This window comes from Lycium barbarum, chromosome 4 (assembly GCF_019175385.1).
Source record: "Lycium barbarum isolate Lr01 chromosome 4, ASM1917538v2, whole genome shotgun sequence".
Classification (NCBI taxonomy): Eukaryota; Viridiplantae; Streptophyta; class Magnoliopsida; order Solanales; family Solanaceae; genus Lycium; species Lycium barbarum.
This window is the reverse complement of record NC_083340.1, coordinates 28055492-28075319: the sequence shown is the minus strand read 5'-3', so window position 1 is coordinate 28075319 and position 19828 is coordinate 28055492. Positions and strand designations below refer to the sequence as shown.

Below are 19828 nucleotides of genomic sequence, written 5' to 3'. Positions count from 1 at the left end.
GTATCAGAGCTTTCGATAGAAAATGTTAGCAGAATGAGCACCTTAGCTGGTGAAGTTTCAACACTAAAGAAACTTGATCAGGTAGTGCTAGAGATGAAGGAGAAATTGACAAATCCAGTGGTCAATTTGAGGGATAAATCTCCTATGGCAGGAGAGGAAATTCCAGAAGGGGTAAGGCAGTTTGAAGGAATCTCGAGGCAAGCTGAAGGTGGAAAACAATTTGAAGGACCTACTAGAAAGTTTGAGGAAAGATTCCAAAGAGAAAGGAGTGTTAGCAGCTAAACAAACCACTGTTCTCAGTTTTCAAAGTGGTCAAAATTGGAGTTTCTGAGATTTTCTGGGGAGGATCTTAGATCTTGGTTGTTCAGAATTGAACAATTTTTCCACATGGATAATATCCCTAGGGAAGATAAAGTGCAAATTGCATCAATGCAGTTTGAAGGAGAAGCAGTGCAGTGGCACATTTCTTACATGAAGTATAGACAGTACTTACAACCTCCAACATGGACCGAGTATGTAATGGCTTTGGTAGAAAGATTTAGGATAGATTATGATGATCCAATGGAGGAGATTAAGAAGGTTAAACAAATTGGAAATGTGAAGGATTATCAGGTTGTTTTTGAGAAAAACTGGACAAGGGTCAATTTATCTCAAGAAAATGTTGTCAGCTGTTTCCTTGGAGGGTTGAAACATGAACTTAACATGGCTGTAAAGATGCAGGGACCACAGACCTTGTTTCAGGCTTACAAGACAGCAAGGATGCAAGAAGCTTATCTTGCAGCCATAAGGCAAGGAGGTGGCATTGGAGTTCAGACTCAAACTAACACAAGAAGGTATGGAGATCAGAAGTTTCAATCCAAACCCCCATTATTACCAACTCCAACTTATGGAAATACAATGCCATATAAAGGGGTTAATAGAAGAACTCTAAGTGTGGAAGAGATGAATGACAAAAGGGCCAAGGGACTCTGTTATTTTTGTGATGAAAATATATTCCTGGTCATAAATGTAAAAATTTGAAGCAGTTGTATCTGCTAGAGGTGGAAGAAGTGGTACCAGTAGTGGAAGAACCAAGTGAAGATGAGGTAATGGAGTTAGAGGAACAACAATTACAATTACCACACATATTGGAGCAAATGGAGATTTCAACTCATGCTTTGAATGGAACATTGGGATATAGGACTATAAGGGTAACTGGTTATCATTCAAAGAAACCACTCCACATTTTGATTGATACTGGAAGTTTTCATAATTTCATTGACCCTAATGTAGTTATGAAGCTAGGGTGTCAAATCAAACCTACTCTACCAAATGTGGTGTCTGTAGCTAATGGTAATGCAATGAAGGTGGATCAGATGTGCACCATTTCTTAGTTGCTGCAAGAAGTGGAATTCTCAGCTGAATTCTTACTCTTACCTTTAGGCTCTTGCAGTATAGTATTGGGGGTCCAATGGCTATTGACATCAGGAGATATCAAGATGAACTTTAAGAACCTTACTATGGAGTTTTGGTATGAAGGGAAGAAGCACTGTCTTAGAGGATCTGGAAACCAAATCACTTCTCCAGGAGCTGGAAAAGTAGCCAAAATATCAGGTAATCAATCTGAGTTATGCATGATACAAGTTGTCCCATCTATGAACACTGAATTTCAATGGTATGCCTTAGAGTCTACAACTGATCCAACTACTGATACTAGATTATTAGACTTAGTACATGAGTTTAAACAACTGTTTGAAGAACCAAAACAACTACCCCCATTTAGAGGTGTTTTTTACCACAGAATTGTGTTGAAAAGTGGTAATGAACCTATCAATAAGAGACCATATAGCTATCCTTCTGTTAAGAAGGACATCATTGAAGAAATGGTTCAGCAGATGTTGGATCAGGGAATTATTCAGCCCAGTTGCAGTCCCTTTGCTTCCCCAATTGTGTTAGTAGGAAAAAAGATGGGTCTTGGAGAATGTGTGTAGATTATAGAGACCTCAATAAGTTCACAGTAAAGAACAAATTTCCTATCCTTATTGTTGAAGATTTACTTGATGAGTTGGGAGGTTCAAAAATCTTTTCTAAGATTGATCTTAGATCAGGTTACCATCAATTAAGAATGGCAGTAGAAGATGTACCAAAAACGGCTTTCAGAACTCATTTAGGACATTTTGAATACTTGGTCATGCCCTGCCCCTGCCACATTTCAAGGCCTCATGAATGCTGTTTTTCACAAATTTCTTAGGAAATTTGTATTAGTGTTCTTTGATGATATATTGATATATAGTCAGTCAATGGATGATCACTTAGTCCATCTTAAGGATGTATTTGGAGAAATGCAGAAACATCAACTTTTTGCAAAATAAAGTAAGTGTTTCTTTGGAGTACAAAGGATAGAATATTTGGGTCACTTCATCCTTCAAGGGGGAGTATCCACTGACCCTCAAAAGATTGAAGCAGTTAGGAAATGGCCACTTCCTACTACCATCAAACAGTTAAGAGGTTTTCTGGGGTTAGCTGGTTATTACAGAAGATTCATACAAGGATTTGGAGTCGTTAGCAAGCCATTAACTGACTTGTTAAAGAAGGATAAATTCAAATGGGCAGATGCTGCAACTGTTGCATTTGAGAGATTGAAGTTGATGCTTACTCAAGCTCCTGTTCTAGCATTACCAGATGCAAAAAAGACTTTCATTGTGGAAACTGATGCAAGTGGCTATGGGATAGGAGCTATTTTGATACAAGAAGGTCATCCTACAGCAAGGTCTTATCACCAAGACATGTTGCTATGTCTGTCTATGACAGGAAATTATTGGCTATTGTCCAAGCTGTGACTAAATGGTCTCAGTATTTGCTTGGTCAAAAGTTCATTATCAGAACTGACCAAAAGGCTTTGAAGTTTTTAATGGAACAGAAGTTACACACAAACTCTCAATTGTCTTGTCTCACTAAGTTGATGCCATTTGACTATACAATTGAGTACAAGCAAGGGGTGGAAAATAAGGTTGCTGATGCACTTTCCAGAGTAACTGGTGCTGAATTGATGTCATTGGTTCTTTCTGCCAATAATACTGATCTGTTGCAGGCTATATCTGATAGTTGGGACTCAGATACTGAGTTAAAATCCTTGATTCACCAATTGCAAACATAGGCTCGTTCTCATAAACAGTACACTTGGCAACACCAACAACTCAGGAGGAAAGGCAAATTGGTAGTGGGAAGAAATTTAGGCTTGAGAAGGGAGATCATTACTCTTTGGCATTCATCTCCTTAAGGTGGGCATTCTGGCATTGAAGCAACTCTGAAGAGATTATTGACCTTGTTTTACTGGAAAGGCATCAGATATGATGTCAAGGACTTTGTGTTGAAGTGTGACATTTGTCAGAAGAACAAGTATGATTTGGCAGCTTACCCTGGGCTGCTACAACCCTTGCCAATACCAGATGTTGTTTGATCACAAATAAGCATGGACTTTGTTGATGGTTTGCCCAAGTCCAAAGGCTTTGAAGTCATTTTGGTGGTAGTTGATAGATTGAGTAAGTATGGACATTTCATTCCATTGAAACATCCTTACACTGCTCAATATGTAGCCAAGGAATTCATGGATGTTATTGTAAGGTTGCATGGATTCCCTGATACCATAACTAGTGACAGAGATGCTGTATTTTTGAGCTCTTTTTGGCAAGAATTGTTCAGTTTACAAGGAGTTCAACTAAACACTTCTTCTGCATATCATCCTCAGTCTGATGGTCAGACTGAGGTATTGAACAGATGTCTTGAGACTTATTTGAGGTGTTTTTGTAATGAAGATGCTACTGATTAGTTCTCTTGTCTAGCTATGGTTAAGTATTGGTATAACACATCACATCATTCAGCCATTCACACTACACCTTATGAGGCTCTATATGGCAGACCACCTCCCTTACACTTGCCATACTTACCAGGGGAGTCTGCTTCTGCAGAAGTGGATCACACACTACTCAACAGGGAATTGAAGTTACAATTACTCAAACACCATTTTTTAAGAGCTCAGTTGAGGATGAAACAATAGGCTGATGCTCATAGAAGTGACACGAGTTTTGAGGTTGGTGATTGGGTGTATTTCAAAATTCAACCTTACAGGTAGAGGACTGTTACAAATCAGTCTTTCCACGAGCTATCTGCCAAGTACTATGGTCCATTCCAAGTCATCAAGAGGGTGGGTCCTGTAGCCTATACTCTCCTATTTCCAGATTTTGTGAAGATTCATCCTACTGTGCATGTGTCCTTACTCCAGAGGTGTCATGAGGTGCCTAGTTTGATCACTTATCCTCCTTCTATTGACATTGCTCATCCACACTGTCCTGAACCTGAAGTTATTCTTCAGAGGGGGATGGTTAAGAAAGGTAATAAAGCTGTTGCACAAGTGCTGGTTCATTGGAAAGGGTTACCATCAGATGAGGCTACATGGGAATACTACAATGCTCTAAAGATCAGATTTCCGCAATTTGACTCAGTTGATCCTTGAGGTCAAAGATCTCTTTTGGGATGGGAGTATTGATAGCAGAATTATAGCAGTTAGAAGTGAAGTCCAGGAATCAGTTAGCATTTAAAAGTTAGTTGGCCATGTCAACAGTTGGTTAGAAGAAGTTAGTTAAGCAGTTTTCAAGTTAGTTTAGTAGCTGATTCGTTAGCTGTCAATTAGCTGTAATTAGTCAAGTAGTTAGTAGATATTTTCATTGTATTCAACAACTATAAAGCATTGTAATTGAAGGATTCCAATCATCAATATACCGATTCATAAATTCTCTCTCTAAACTTCTATTCTCTCTTCTATTCTATTCCAGTTCTTCTGGTTACATTGAACTGTCAAATTCGAGTACTCAAACCTAGAATTCTTGTTGAATTTTTGTATTTGAGTAACATTATTTCGATCCCAAACAAAATCTATCTCCCAAGAACTTCAACAATATATTTTCTGCACCCAATATATTTCACACGATTGTCAAAAATAAAAATCACAGGAGATACCTATTTGTTAGGGGATAGAATTATGTTCGTTCATATCCTCTTAAATCAGTATCCTCCACACAAACTTTGTGCAAGTAATTCGTGGATATGCTTTCTGGAAAACATGCGTATGAAAATTGTCATCTTCTACGTCACGCAACATTTCACATCTATATGACAATATTTCGCAAACGTAAGAAAAACGAAAGACTTCTTGTCTGCTGGTTTTATGCAAGTCTTAAAAAATTTCTTACAAGTAAACAAATATTATTTAATATAATTAAGTGCATCTTCAAGAGAAGATAGAACCGAAGACTTAAGAAAGATTCTTTTGTAAGAAAAAGAAAAGGCTAGTTGTCTCCATCTTATTTAATGATTAAGGCTTGCCTGAAAGGATTGATGTAGTAATTTGTAGTTTTGTACTAATTGAAACTTGAAAAGAGTGATGATTAAAGCTCTGTGTTTCTTTTATGGATCTCGTTGTTAGTTTCAGCTAACCTACATGGATCTTTTTAATTTCCTAAAGTACTTTGCGTTTAATTTCCGAAAACAGTGTATTTCGAGAACATATATTTGACTTATCAGATTTGGCAAACCGTTTTAAAAAGGTAGGATGAAGTAGAGCCGTCATGACATTTTTGGGTAGGTTTTAAAAGAAAACTTGAATACTTAAGCTTATCATTATATTGTGATTCCTTACAATGACTATTGTATAAAATATGGTATTAACTATACAGAATTGAAATGACAACCAAACGGAGCATAAATAATAGTACAAGCTTTTTATACCGGATATTTTAACTATACAGAATTCAAATAATTACCAAATAAAATAATACATATTTTTATACCGGGATAGTTTTCCCTTGTTCTGGTAACCAGATGTGACAGCTTTCAACTTAAAGTGGTGACAAAAACAGAAACTGCCAATGCCAATAACCTCACAGGGTAACTACAATAAGCCGCATCTGATGGAAGACAAGGGTGAAAAAGATGCCTCAAAATGGAGTTGGTACCAAATTCGAACTTGAAACAACAGTTGAGTCACAAGGGGAGGGAGCAACATATCTAAAATACAGGATTATTTAGTCTTTCTACATCACACTTTGTCGAATGTTGCCACTGTTCAGTGTTCACTATGCCACAAAAAATAGGAAAATCATAAGGAAGAAAATTAACACAAAGAATATCTTAATCATTAGCCACCGATTTGACGAGATGCTATTGAGGTACTTGAGCAGAGCCCCTTGTGCCCCTTCCACATTTGTTAGTGTGTCATCCATGTTCTCATCAATCCTGTGATGGAAACCAAGATATTACTTTCCTGCTAAAAGAATGTGTTACCCACCCCCCACCATATCTTGACAAAAATCGCAAATAAGGACAATATTGTGAATATCAGTTTAATATCAACAATCACTTAGTACAAGGTTTTATACACTACAGAGTGACAACAAGAGAAGCAGCAAACTTCAAGTGGAAGGCACCATTTTATAAGATTCTAAATACAGATAGTTCGAAGTATAAGAAACTTCATTAACTTTCAGACTTTTCTCTAACCAAGTTAGGGATAAAGCAGTAAACCCTTGCCTGCTGATAAACATCATATTGAAGATCATTCATGACACTAATGCAATTTGATTTCAAAAATACTATCAATAATGCACAAAAGATTTACTTGTAAATTAAAATAAGTGTGCCAAGCATTACATTAATCACAATAGAAAGAGGTGTTATATAAAATGAGATGGTGGGGTTCATTGAGAGTACACGCGCGACATTTTATGTTAACCACAAGTAGATGCTTTCTGTGTAAGAAAACAAGGGAACAGTTGAGCACCTTTTTCTTTTCTAGAGAATGTTGGGAGTTGTTCATAAATCTTCGTGGTATTAAATGAGTGAAGCCTCAGAATGTGAAAGGCTTGCTGGAAGGCTGGCAGCAGTAGGTGATACCAAAAGAGATAAAGCAGATTTGGAGAACTATACAATTGTTTATCTTATAGACAATATGGCTGGAGAGGGAACAAGCTTTCTTTGAAGGGAAGAGAACTCACATTTCCAGAATTAAGGATAGATTTTTACAATATTTGTACTTCTGGTGTAAAAGCAGCTTAATAGATAGTTTGAACCAGTATATGGATTTCTTGGATATGCTAGGAAGAAGAGGGTAGTAGGCTGCTTTTGACTTATGTTGTTTTTGTTTTTTTCCTGTACCATCTTGGTACCATTTAATAAAATCTCTACCTTATTTTTTTTTAAAAAAAGAACTTTCAAAGCTCAATTTAACATAGAATTTACAACAACAATGGCATGTTATTCCCCTGATCAAATAAACCAACAAATTTGAATGTATTTGTCATCCTCCCCTTTCCGAGAGTGTCAACAAATAGGAAAGATTATCAATTACGTATTAATGTTTTTAAGAACTGAGAAGAATTAACCTGTTTCCTCAAACATAAATATGCTATGATATAAAAGACACTAGACTTCTAAATCCTTATAACTAGCGGATGGTGGATGCATGATCTGATCCCAAATTGAATCCTTAATGTTCTCAGACCGAAAGTTCATGCAAAGGTTAAAAATCAACTTTTACCATACAAAATAGAATCAATAAGAGACATCAAAGAACTGATCAGAATGATAAGTCCAGAACTAGTGATTAGTTTATAAAAATTTAACAAACAAAAAATCCCATCACTTGTCATCATATAATTAACTTTATCATTAGGAGACAACAATGGTGTCAACAAGTTGAACAAAGATAACTACATAAAATACAAAGCATTGAGATCTCCTAAATCCTTTTATTATTATTATCATCATCATAATTGTTGTTGTAATATTATCTCCTACATGTTTTTATTTTTCGAGTGCTACAACAATTGTCATACAAACCTGATTGCAACCTCTCCCTGCTGAGAAACCAAGGTAGCAAGCTGATTAAAAATGCCGCCCAGCTCATGGATAGTAGATTCAACATTTTGAAGAGCTTCTGCTCTACTCTGCATGTAGCTGTCCTGCAATGGAACCATCTGCTGCTGCTGTTGTTCCTGCAACAATGGCTGTGTGTCTCCATCCCCTTGCTTCCTACAAGAGAGAATTAGGAGGGAAAAGACTTAATGATACTTAAAAACCCCAAAGCTGAGTGTAAAAACAGATGTAGAACAGAATCTGGTTTATCTTAGCTGTTTTTTCCAGATAATGATTACAGTTTGGACAAAGAAAAGTAGAAAAGGATGTTTTTTGGGACAAGTAGAAGTAGACAAGGATGCTAATATATAAATTATTTTCTACATCAGAGGAATAGCTTCTCGTTCTGATTTCTCTTTAGTGCACCCATGAGATTCTTATTCGTATAGATGGTTGGCTGTATTTTTGTAGAATATCATATTTTACTGCATGATCTTTACTTTTTGGTGTACTGCTTGGCTGCTTGCATACGAGAGTTCTTCCAAATATTTAATAACATTATTCAATTTATTAAAAAAGTGCATGGCCATGTAACTTACAAGTTACAACAACTACACCTCAATCCCAAGCTAGCTGGGGTCAGGCATATGAATCCGCATAGTCCATTTAGACCCATCTCAATCCAATATTCTATAAATTTAGGTTTCCTAACCCTAAAAGTTCTCTACATTCTCTACTTGCACAAAAATCTCCCAACAAAATAAAAAAGACACTTACCAAATGTTGGACTAATTTGACCGTACCAACAAAATTTGGCCTAAAGCTCGACTAGTTGAGGATCTTTTTCTTCCATTATACTCTATTTTCTGCCAAGTTCTGCATGGATTTTAAGAGATTGTAGATATCTCAAGATAACTTCCTTTCTATGATTTTAGGTCTAAAACGTCCTGTAACACCTTCAACCAATCATTGTTTCACTACCAGTTCACCAACATCCTCCTTTTCTTCATATTTCTGGGAGTTCAAAAATTGATCTCTAAAGATTGACAAATTTCCAAAATTTGCCTTCTAGGCTCACCTAGGTCCTTTGACTAAGCAGGAACAAGAATAGAACAGGGCAATGTTGTGAATTGATGTATTTCTTTCCGAGAATAGGAGTGGGGAGGAAGCACTCTACAGCTTTATAATTATAATACCACCGACCCAACACTTTTTCTCTTAACCACTAGTAGCTGCAGAAAGATAGAATAAGCTGTCACTAACAACCTCAACTAGTGACATGCATATATTTCAATTGCCTACAACATACCTCCAATGGCGATAACTCATCTTGCCCCTCCCGAGTCCCTCAGCTACTATGTTTAGACCTTACAGGGCACCATGGCACATCTTTATTGACCATAGCACAAGCACCACCACCACCCCTGCCTCTACCGATTGTTGTGAAAGTTACTGAATGAATCTATTTTATTCTAATTTGATCTAAGAAGAAAAAAATCACGCTCTGTAGGATTTGAACCTACGACATCGGGTTTTGGAGACCCACGTTCTACCGAACTGAACTAAGAGCGCTTACATAGATGCTTTTTATACAAGATTCTTTGTCGGTGGGATAAAAGGATTAGCTGAATTTACTCATTTTTTTGATCGACGAGTAATTGATGGGATGACTAACGGGGTTGGGGTTATTAGTTTCATTGTAGGAGAAGGTATCAAATATATAGGGGGCGAATGCATCTCTTCGTATCTTTTCTTGTATTTAGCTTATGTTTCAATCTTTTTATTAGTTTATTACTTAACTCTTTTCGACTTTTTGAATCAAATTCTTTATTTTATTTAGCTACATCAACTTTATACTACATTGCTATTTGTTACTTTCTTACGGTTAATGTCATATTCGTCTTTTCTGCCATTATTAATATGGCCAATGCTGCTCCAAATTTGCTTGTAGAACAGTTATTTTCCAACATATACAATACTTTTTGATCTATCTGTACCATTTTACCAAAATTGTCACTAAACTATACATTTATTGAACTAATACAAATCTGGCTAGATTAAAAGAGGGAGAGACTTTTGGGCTACCAATGAGGTCAATAATCCATATGGTGTAACTGTCTGGAGGTCAATCAGAGCATGGTGGCCTTTTTTGGAGAGCCAATCTGTCATCAGAGTAAATAATGGCAACAAAACAATCTTTTGGAAGGATAGGTGGTTGGGAAACAGAAGTTTGGAGGAACTATTTCCTGATATGTTTGCTCTGGCACAACATCAGAACAAAACAGTGCTGAATGTGGTCACCTCAAGGCTGGGATTTGACTTTCAGAAGAATGTTGAATGACTGGGAAATACCTAGATTAGTTGAGCTATATAAACATTTGGAATCTTTCCAAGGGCTGAAGGATGGAGTGGACTGCTTGTGGTGGACTGGGCATAACAAGGGGCAATACTCTTAAGGTAGTATGCTTCACATGGTTGCTAGCCAAAGAAGCTGTTTTGACACATGAAAACTTGAGAAAGAGAAGGAATATCTTAGTTTACAACTATTGCTTATGTGGGGAAGCAGCTGAGAAAGTAGGACATCTGTTTTTACACTGCAGAATTACTGATCAGCTATGGAAGCTTTTTATCAATCTCAGAGGCATATCTTGGACAATGCCTAGCAAGATTGTAGACACTCTTTCTAGCTGGGAGGAGGCTGGGATTGGGGCAAGGAATAGAAGTTATTGGAGGACCATTCCAGCTTGCATTTGGTGGAGTATCCGGAAAGAAAGGAACTCCAGATGTTTAAAGGATAGGAGTGAAGATCAAGCAAGACTGTATGTTGCTGCTCTATTTTTGGTGTACAAAGAATCCCTCAGTAGATGCAGAATCAATCCTAGAAGTCCTTTACTCATGCAAGGATTTTCTTCTTCTTAGCATCTTAGTTTTCTTACTTTCTTTTGTAAAGGGGGTTTTCAGTACTACCTAAGTACTGGTCTATAATACAAAGTAGTAACCTGTTCAAAAGAAAAAAAAGAGGGAGAGTAGACGGAGAGAGGGAGAGAGATGCTAAGAGAGATCAAATAGATAACCAACAAATATAGCAAGACCAAAGAATAGTGCACAACAATTCCAATACAGGCAGTTACAGCAACTAGGTGATACGTCAAAAGTATATTGATAGAAGATAAATAACGAAATAATGAATTGAAAAATGATATGAATAATAAAAGGAGGCAAAGGGGAAGAAACAGATGAAGGTAGAATAGTGTATGTTAGTGGGGAGAGGCATGGGGAAGCGTGGGTAAGGGGTAGGAGTGCTCTTTAAATTTCTCATGATTTTTAAAGCAAAAGATCATGTGAAACCAAACTTCCCGGAGATCAGCCCCCGATCATTCTTTTAACCAGATATAGATCAAAACTTCCCACCATTAGGACTGTTACCATACCGCATTGGTCTGAACAAGGTGCATGTCCTATTCAATTTCACCAATTCAAGAATATAAGTTTCTTGGAAGAAAGGGGGTTAATAAAAAATTGGATTTGGTAATGGATTAGACAAATAGTATAACAAAGATACTTAGGATTATGAACATGTTTGGAGAAGCTATTATCTGGAATGTCCAGTACTTAACTTGGAGAGATAGATTATGCCATAAGACCAAACAAAAGGTTATTCCCACGACAGGAAGAGCTATCTCCTCTCTTTCAACCTTTAATTCATGAATCGTTTGGAATTTCTTTTTGGAATCAACATGAATAGATCAGCGATCATGTCAAGATCACCAAAAGCAAAGGTTGGAAAGAAGAACAGGCTCCTTAAATTTCATCTCCTCTTTTGAATAAGTTAAAATCATTTGTATTAAAAATATAACAAGCAAGATGTTCCAAAATTACAAGAGAAACTCATGGCTGCTGACCAAGCATCTGTTCAGTTATAGCAGGCCTGTGAGGCATGAACTACCAAGATGGTGTAAAAGAGTTTCATCCTCACCTTGGAAATAACTGAGAAGAAGAAGGTGAACCATTAGCCCAAGGAGGAGGGCTGGCTGATGTACTAGCAGTATTCCTTGAAGCTAGTGGACGTTGGCGCATAAATGGATTTGAAGCTTCTTTGGTAGCTGATGAAGAAAGCAACTGTCTTCTGTTCTCATGAACCTTCATATTCTGGAAATAGAAATCCAAGAAAATGGAAATGACCATGATGACGTGTATTTTTTATACTGTTAAACGACAAAAAAGTTGAAGGACACAATGTAGTAACCAAAAAAAAAAAAAAAGTAAATAGAAGCCTTCACTAACTTGAGACTCACAAAAGATATATGTGAGTAAGAAAACAGGCTAATAACGAAGATAAAACCAGCATATAACTGGTCTCACCTCTGTCCGCATGGTGAGTACTTCTTTGAAGTCCTTAGTGGCAGTCATCAGTTTGTTCTTCAAGTCATCTACAACAGTAGTCGAATGACTAGTGGTATCACTATTACCACTTTCACTGCATGCATTAGAGTGAAGCTGGAGATCTACTACAGCAGAGTTAAGTGCTGTAATATCTTGCTTGATAACTGCAGTCAGCTCCTGGATTTCTGTAGTCGGGTCATCAAAAACGGAAGTCCTTTTTGCCACTGCAGTGAGACATATAACACTATTAGATAAATATCAGAAACCTTGGCCCTGATTATTAATCACAACATAAACAAGTGTCAAAGAGCCAAGGCCCCGGTGTACTAAACCACATAATATGTAAAATATAAGGGTCGACATCTAGTGACTACAATTTGCATCTTCTCTATTATAGTTTGAGAACAAACCAAAGCATAAATGGTCAGGTTTGTAGGCACAACAACGTCCAGGGAGGGACTGCAGTATTAATACATAAACTCACAAGAAAAGCCATTATGGTCCTTGTAGGACTTCAGAAGATGGTTATATTTAGCTACTCATTACCCAAATTCTCTTTGGCATCCATAAAAAAGGTCAGTTTCCCAAGTTTGCAACTCTATTTCCTTTTACATGAATTTATAACAGGCAGAGTACCGTGCGCTTAAATCCATTATACACTAGATGAAAAAAATTGAACTGCCCCAAGAACCCATGGTGAGAAAACACAACGAGAGGTCATAACTGGGGCCTGTAAGGGAACTGCGTAGTCTAGTAAGTCCAAATTGATGACTTTATCATTTCAAAAGGTAAAATGAATGTCTTAAAGCATAGAAATAAAGAGTTCCATACTTCACAGAATACTATATAAGCATCCGTAAAAGGATTTGGATTTAAAAAAAATGAGAAGTCATATTAGAAGAAACAACTAACTTCAAAATCCAGCAAGTTTTGTAGCACTTAAGTCAGAATAAAGCTTTTCCTCTGGGAAAGCTCTTAGCTGCTTTTCCGAAACCTCTACTGCTTACCAAATGCACAAAAGTGGAAGATTCCAAGTGAAACACTTTGTCATTTACCAGATTTTCACTCTTAAGTGAAACACTATCCCACCTGGTATCTGGTATCTGCTTCCTACAAGAAAGAATTAGGAGGGAAAAAACTTAATGATACTTAAAAAAACCCAAAGCTGAGTGTAAAAACAGATGTAGAACAGAATCTGGTTTATCTTAGCTGTTTTTTCCAGATAATGATTACAGTTTGGACAAAGAATAGTAGAAAAGGATGTTTTTTTGGGACAAGTAGAAGTAGACAAGGATGCTAATATATAAATTATTTTCTACATTAGAGGAATAGCTTCTCGTTCTGATTTCTCTTTAGTGCACCCATGAGATTCTTATTCGTATAGATGGTTGGTTGGATTTTTATAGAATACAACAACAACAACAACAACCCAGTGAAATCCCACATCGTGGGGTCTGGGGAGGGTAGAGTGTACGCAGACCTTACTCCTACCAAGGTAGGACGGCTGTTTCCGAAAGACCCTCGGCTCAATAAAAGCATAAAAAGAAGTCAGATAAGGTTAAGAGAATCAAAGCGATATGAAATGAAATAATGCAAGTGACACAGATAACACAGGATAATCAAAGCACAGGAAATAACAGATAATAGCAGAAATCTGAGCAGAAAAAATTATATTGCGATAATGCGACTACTAATAAGAACGGAAAACGAGACTATCTACTAGCCTTCTACCCTAATTTGGGTCCTCCAAACCCTCCTATCTAAGGTCATGTCCTCGGTAAGCTATAGTTGCGCCATGTCGTGTCTAATTACCTCTCCCCAATACTTCTTCGGTCTACCCCTACCTCGTCTGAAACCATCCATGGCCAACCTCTCACACCTCCGCACTGGGGCATCTTGTGTCTCTCCTCTTCACATGCCTAAACCATCTCAATCTCGCTTCTCGCATCTTATCTTCCACCGAGGCCACCCCCACCTTATCCTGAATATGCTCATTCCTAATCCTGTCACTCCTAGTGTGGCCACACATCCATCTTAACATTCTCATCTCGGCAACTTTCATCTTTTGAACGTGAGAGATCTTAACCGGCCAACACTCCGCCCCATACAACATAATCGATCTAACCACCACTTTGTAGAACTTGCCCTTAAGTTTTCGTGGCACCTTCTTGTCACATAGCACTCCGGAAGCAAGCCTCCATTTCATCCACCCTGCCCCAATACGATGTGTGACATCATCGTCAATCTCCCCGCAGCTTTGCAGAATAGACCCAAGGTACTTGAAACTATTTTTCTTCTGGATGGCCTGGGTACCAAGTCTCACTTCCAAGCTAGCCTCCTGAGGTGCTTCACTGAACTTACACTCCAAGTACTCTGTCTTGGTCCTACTCAGCTTAAACCCTTTAGACTCCAGAGTATGTCTCCAACTCTCCAGCTTAGCGTTAACTCTGCTACGCGTCTCGTCAATCAGGACTATGTCGTCCGCGAACAACATACATCATGGCACCTCACCTTGAATTTGCCGTGTCAATTCATCCATCACCAAGGCAAATAAAAACGGACTAAGAGTTGATCCTTGATGCAACCCCATCACAACTGGAAAGTGCTCTGAGTCTCCTCCTACTGTCCTTACCCTGGTTTTGGCTCCCTCATACATGTCCTTGATCACCCTAATGTACGCCACAGGTACACTTTTAGCCTCCAAGCATTTCCATAGGATCTGTCTTGGAACTTTGTCATAAGCCTTTTCTAGGTCGATGAATACCATGTGTAAGTCCTTCTTCCTCTCCCTATACTGCTCCACCAACCTTCTCACAAGATGGATGGCTTATGTAGTTGAGCGTCCCGACATGAATCCGAACTGGTTCTCTGAAATAGACACACCTCTCCTCACCCTCATCTCCACCACCCTTTCCCACACTTTCATAGTATGGCTTAGCAGCTTGATACCTCTATAGTTGTTGCAACTCTGGATATCTCCCTTATTCTTGTATAGAGGAATCATTACACTCGCCCTCCATTCTTCGGGCATCAATGCCGTCTTAAAGATGACATTAAACAACCTAGTCAGCCACTCCAAACCTGCCGGGCCCACGCTCTTCCAGAATTCCCCAGGAATCTCGTCAGGTCCGGTCGCTCTTCCCCTGCGCATCCTACGAACAGCACCCTTAACCTCGTCAACCTTAATACTCCTGCAATACCCAAAATCGTGACGCCTTTCTGTATGTTCTAATTCTCCCAACACAATGTCTCTGTCCCCTTCTTCATTCAAGAGTTTGCAGAAGAATGACTGTCATCTCTGTCTAATGAGAGTCTCCTCTACCAATACTTTGCCATGCTCGTCCTTGATGCACTTTACTTGATCCACATCACGTGCCTTCCTCTCCCTCGCCTTGGCTAGCCTGAACAATTTCTGGTCCCCTCCTTTCTCTTCTAGTTCAGCAACATGCGTTCAAAAGCTGCCGTTTTTGCCGTCGAAACCGCCAACTTCGCCTCCTTCCTCGCCATCTTATAAAGTTCTGTATTCGTCCACTTCTCCACCTCATCCTTGCTTTCTATCAACTTTGCATGCGCCACCTTCTTTGCTTCCACCTTCCCTTGAACTTCTCCATTACACCACCAGTCCCTCGATGCTGACCACGACTACCTGTCGAGACATGTTCTTTACTTTTTGGTATACTGCTCGGCTGCTTGCATACGAGAGTTCTTCCAAATATTTAATAACACTATTCAACTTATTAAAACAGCGCATGGCCATATAACTTACAAATTACAACAACTACACCTCAATCCCAAGCTAGTTGGGGTCAGGCATATGAATCCGCATAGTCCATTTAGACCCATCTCAATCCAATATTCTATAAATTTAGGTTTCCTAACCCTAAAAGTTCTCTACATTCTCTACTTGCACACAAATCTCCCAACAAAATAAAAAAGACTCTTACCAAATGCTGGACTAATTTGACCGTACCAACAAAATTTTGGCCTAAAGCTCAACTAGTTGGGGATCTTTTTCTTCCATTATACTCTATTTTCTGCCAAGTTCTGCATGGATTTTAAGAGATTGTAGATATCTCAAGATGACTTCCTTTCTATGATTTTAGGTCTAAAACATCCTGTAACACCTTCAACCCATCATTGTTTCACTACCAGTTCATCTACATCCTCCTTTCTTCATATTTCTGGGAGTTCAAAAATTGATCTCTAAAGATTGACAAATTTCCAAAATTTGCCTTCTAGGCTCACCTAGGTCCTTTGACTAAGCAGGAACAAGAATAGAACAGGGCAATGTTGTGAATTGATATATTTCTTTCCGAGAATAGGAGTGGGGAGGAAGCACTCTACAGCTTTGTAATTAATTCCAACGACCCAACATCCCAATACTTTTTCTCTTAACCACTAGTAGCTGCAGAAAGATAGAATAAGCTGGCACTAACAACCTCAACTGGTGACATGCATATATTTCAATTGCCTACAGCATACCTCCGATGGCGATAACTCATCTTGCCCCTCCGAGATAAATCTAACATACCCGACCCCCGGATTGGTTTATCAATCGACATAAAATTTAATATACCCCACCCCCAAACCGATAAATCGAAGTTCTAAATTACTCTCCGATTCTGAATGGATAGCCCGATAATGACACCGAGTAACCAATTACGCATTCTTTGGTAGAGATTTTTGGGTCAACCCGAGCTTCGCATAGCCCTATCTGGGATAATTCTTCTTTATTAGGCTTCGTAGCCTTAAAATCTTTTCTGATGGTAAGATACACTACAGAAAAGATTTTAAGGCCATGGAGACTAATGAAGAAGAATTATATGTGCTACAACTAACAGCCATCAAGTTCATTGGATGCACAATATGACGCTAACACTCAAAAGGCTAATCCAGCTCACATTAGCTGAATTAAGCTTATATTAGCAATAAGATTGCCAGTTTCCTTAATATCACAATTCAAAACTTAATCTCATTAACTTTCAAGAGCGAAAAGTGCAACCACAACCTATGGATTTACAAGCTATTAGTCACGCTGATGCGTATGTCATAATTTAATTTAGTAAAGGGTATTAAATTGCTAGTATGATTAATAAAAACAAAATTCACATAAAATTTTGAGAAAATAAGATTTAGATTCATATTCCGCAACAAATTCTGAAAGCTACCAGAAGGTAACCACCATGGATAAACCAAACAATTGGTGCTCCATTCACAATAATAAATAGTAATAGATTCTTTTCCATAATTATCTATTTCTTAGACGTCTTCCTCCCAATAGCGGGATGACTCTCATGGTTGCTAGAAAATAAAGTTAATAATATCTTTTTGATAAGATAAAAAAGTTAATAATCTCGGTGTCCCAACTACGGTGTTACGGTGTTGAAGTACCACATGTGAAATCTCTAATCTTAGGTTGATCCCAAGTACAGGTTATTCATTTTATTTTTTTAGAATACAATTGACACATTCAAAATTTAATCAGATTACTATACTAGCAACTATTAAAAATATAAAACGTTTAATAAATTGTAAGGTTATCCAAATAGTGAGAGAGAGATACAATGGGATAAATGGAGTATAGAAATACTCTTCCATTCCAAATTGTTTGTTACTATTAAAGATGGCCAAAAACCAAATGGGACAATTAGAAACTATCTATGCCTCAACGTCAAGCTAGTAGTGAGCTAATGATATATTTTGACTAGTTTTAGTTTGGTTGCCAACATACAGCTACGCTTCTCCTTTATCAGGGCTTGGTACCCGCAATGTAAACAATCACACAAACAAATGGGACATAGAATTGAGTTCTTAATACAAGATAGATATCCAACAATTAAATGGAAAGTGTATGAGAGACTAAGTGCCCGTTTGGCCATGGATGGTTTTCACTTTTTTCCAGAATTTAATTTCAAAAAACATTTTGGACATATAATTGTTACAATTTTCTGGAATTCGAAAATGTTTTCAGAATTTTCACTACAAATCACTCACAAAAAACAAAAACAACTCCAATTTGTATTCATGTCCAAACAAAAATCCAATTCCCAAACACCATTTTCAACTCGAAAACAAATAGTACTACTTTTTTTTTTTCCAAAATTCACAATCCTTAGATCCAAACGCCCACTAAGACATATTTTAATTGCAATTTTCCTCCTCTCCAAAACAAAATAAATAAATAATGAAAAATTACACTCTGTGACTATTTTTGAAAATATTTACGCCACGTAGCCCATAATTTGAGTTTGTGTTACCCGATTTACCCCTTTTTTGTTTATAAACACTAGTTATACACTATTATACAAGGTTGATACATCATGTATAATGCCCCCCCTCCCCTTCCCCAGTTTAATGTTGTATAATATTGTATATTGAGCTAGGTCGCGCAATAATTTTCAAAAGCTGTACCCAAATAACATACTCATTAAGTTTAGTGAGACAATATTGACTTACATTTTGCTCGCAAACAAATGGGATATAGAATGAAATCTTTATGCAAGACAAATGAAAAGTATCAGAGAGACTAACACATGGCTCATTTCGAGAACAAAATAATATACTGAATAAGTTATAGTGAGAGAGACAAAAATTGACTTACATTTTGCTAGTTTTGCAAGCTTGTGAGAGGTTTGATGTATTCGAAAACCGATTTTGGAGGCTCGGATTGCACAGCAATAGTGTTTGTCTGTTTAGAAGAAGCACCACTAATGAAAGTGACTTTTTTAACCTGTCGGATATACTCTGAAACTCTTGAGTTCGATCTCGTATTGACGCACTCACAGGCATTTTCAATAATACACTATACAACCAATAAACTGTAGATATCGAGAATTTTACATGCGCATTGAAAAACCCTAGAATTGCGAGATCAGCTAATCTTCTTCGAATGACGATTTTGAAAACCCTACATCTATGTAGGGATTGAAGAATTCAGTAGATTAGATGAGCAAGCAAGGAAGGAAGGCGAATTTTGGGGCCGAATATTTTAACACAATACCCACGTGACCCAAAGGAAAAATTAAACCACGTACCAAACATTTGGGGCCCTTTCCTACCTTATTAGCATTATACAGCTATTAGTAATTAAATAGCTATATATAATATAAAGTTAGATATAGATAAAGTGACGTGACATACTAATATTCTTATTTATCTTTTTTCTCATATTTTTGCATTTGTTTTCCTTCATTTCTCTACATAATTTATTAAGTAGTTGGATTAAAAAAAAAAAAAAACCTCATAAAATAAATAATAAGTAACTCAACAATAAGGGTCAATTAACTCTCCAATTCAGCCCACGTAAAAGAAATAGTTAGTGATACATTTAATCAGTTTGCACTTAAGTCCAGAACAGTTTTTTACCCACATAATAATTATACTTGTAACAGTTTTCCACATTTTCCTCCATGATTAGTTAAAACTTATCAATTTATCTAAAACATGAATAGGCTGTGAAACGGTAAAAGATGAAGAGGTCCAAGCAAATTTATAATACCCCTTTCCATTCTAACAAAAAAGATACTACTTCTCCATTTAAATTTATGAACACATAACA

The 19828-nt window shown here is 37.4% G+C and overlaps 1 non-coding gene and 1 pseudogene across 1 annotated transcript; both read right to left on the bottom strand.

The window, feature by feature from the left end:
* Positions 1 to 5732: 5732 nt before the first annotated feature.
* LOC132635700 (syntaxin-32-like) lies at positions 5733 to 19293 on the bottom strand (annotated as a pseudogene).
* TRNAW-CCA (transfer RNA tryptophan (anticodon CCA)) lies at positions 9386 to 9459 on the bottom strand. Its single transcript has one exon. It is a non-coding gene; the product is annotated as a tRNA-Trp (tRNA).
* Positions 19294 to 19828: the final 535 nt, after the last annotated feature.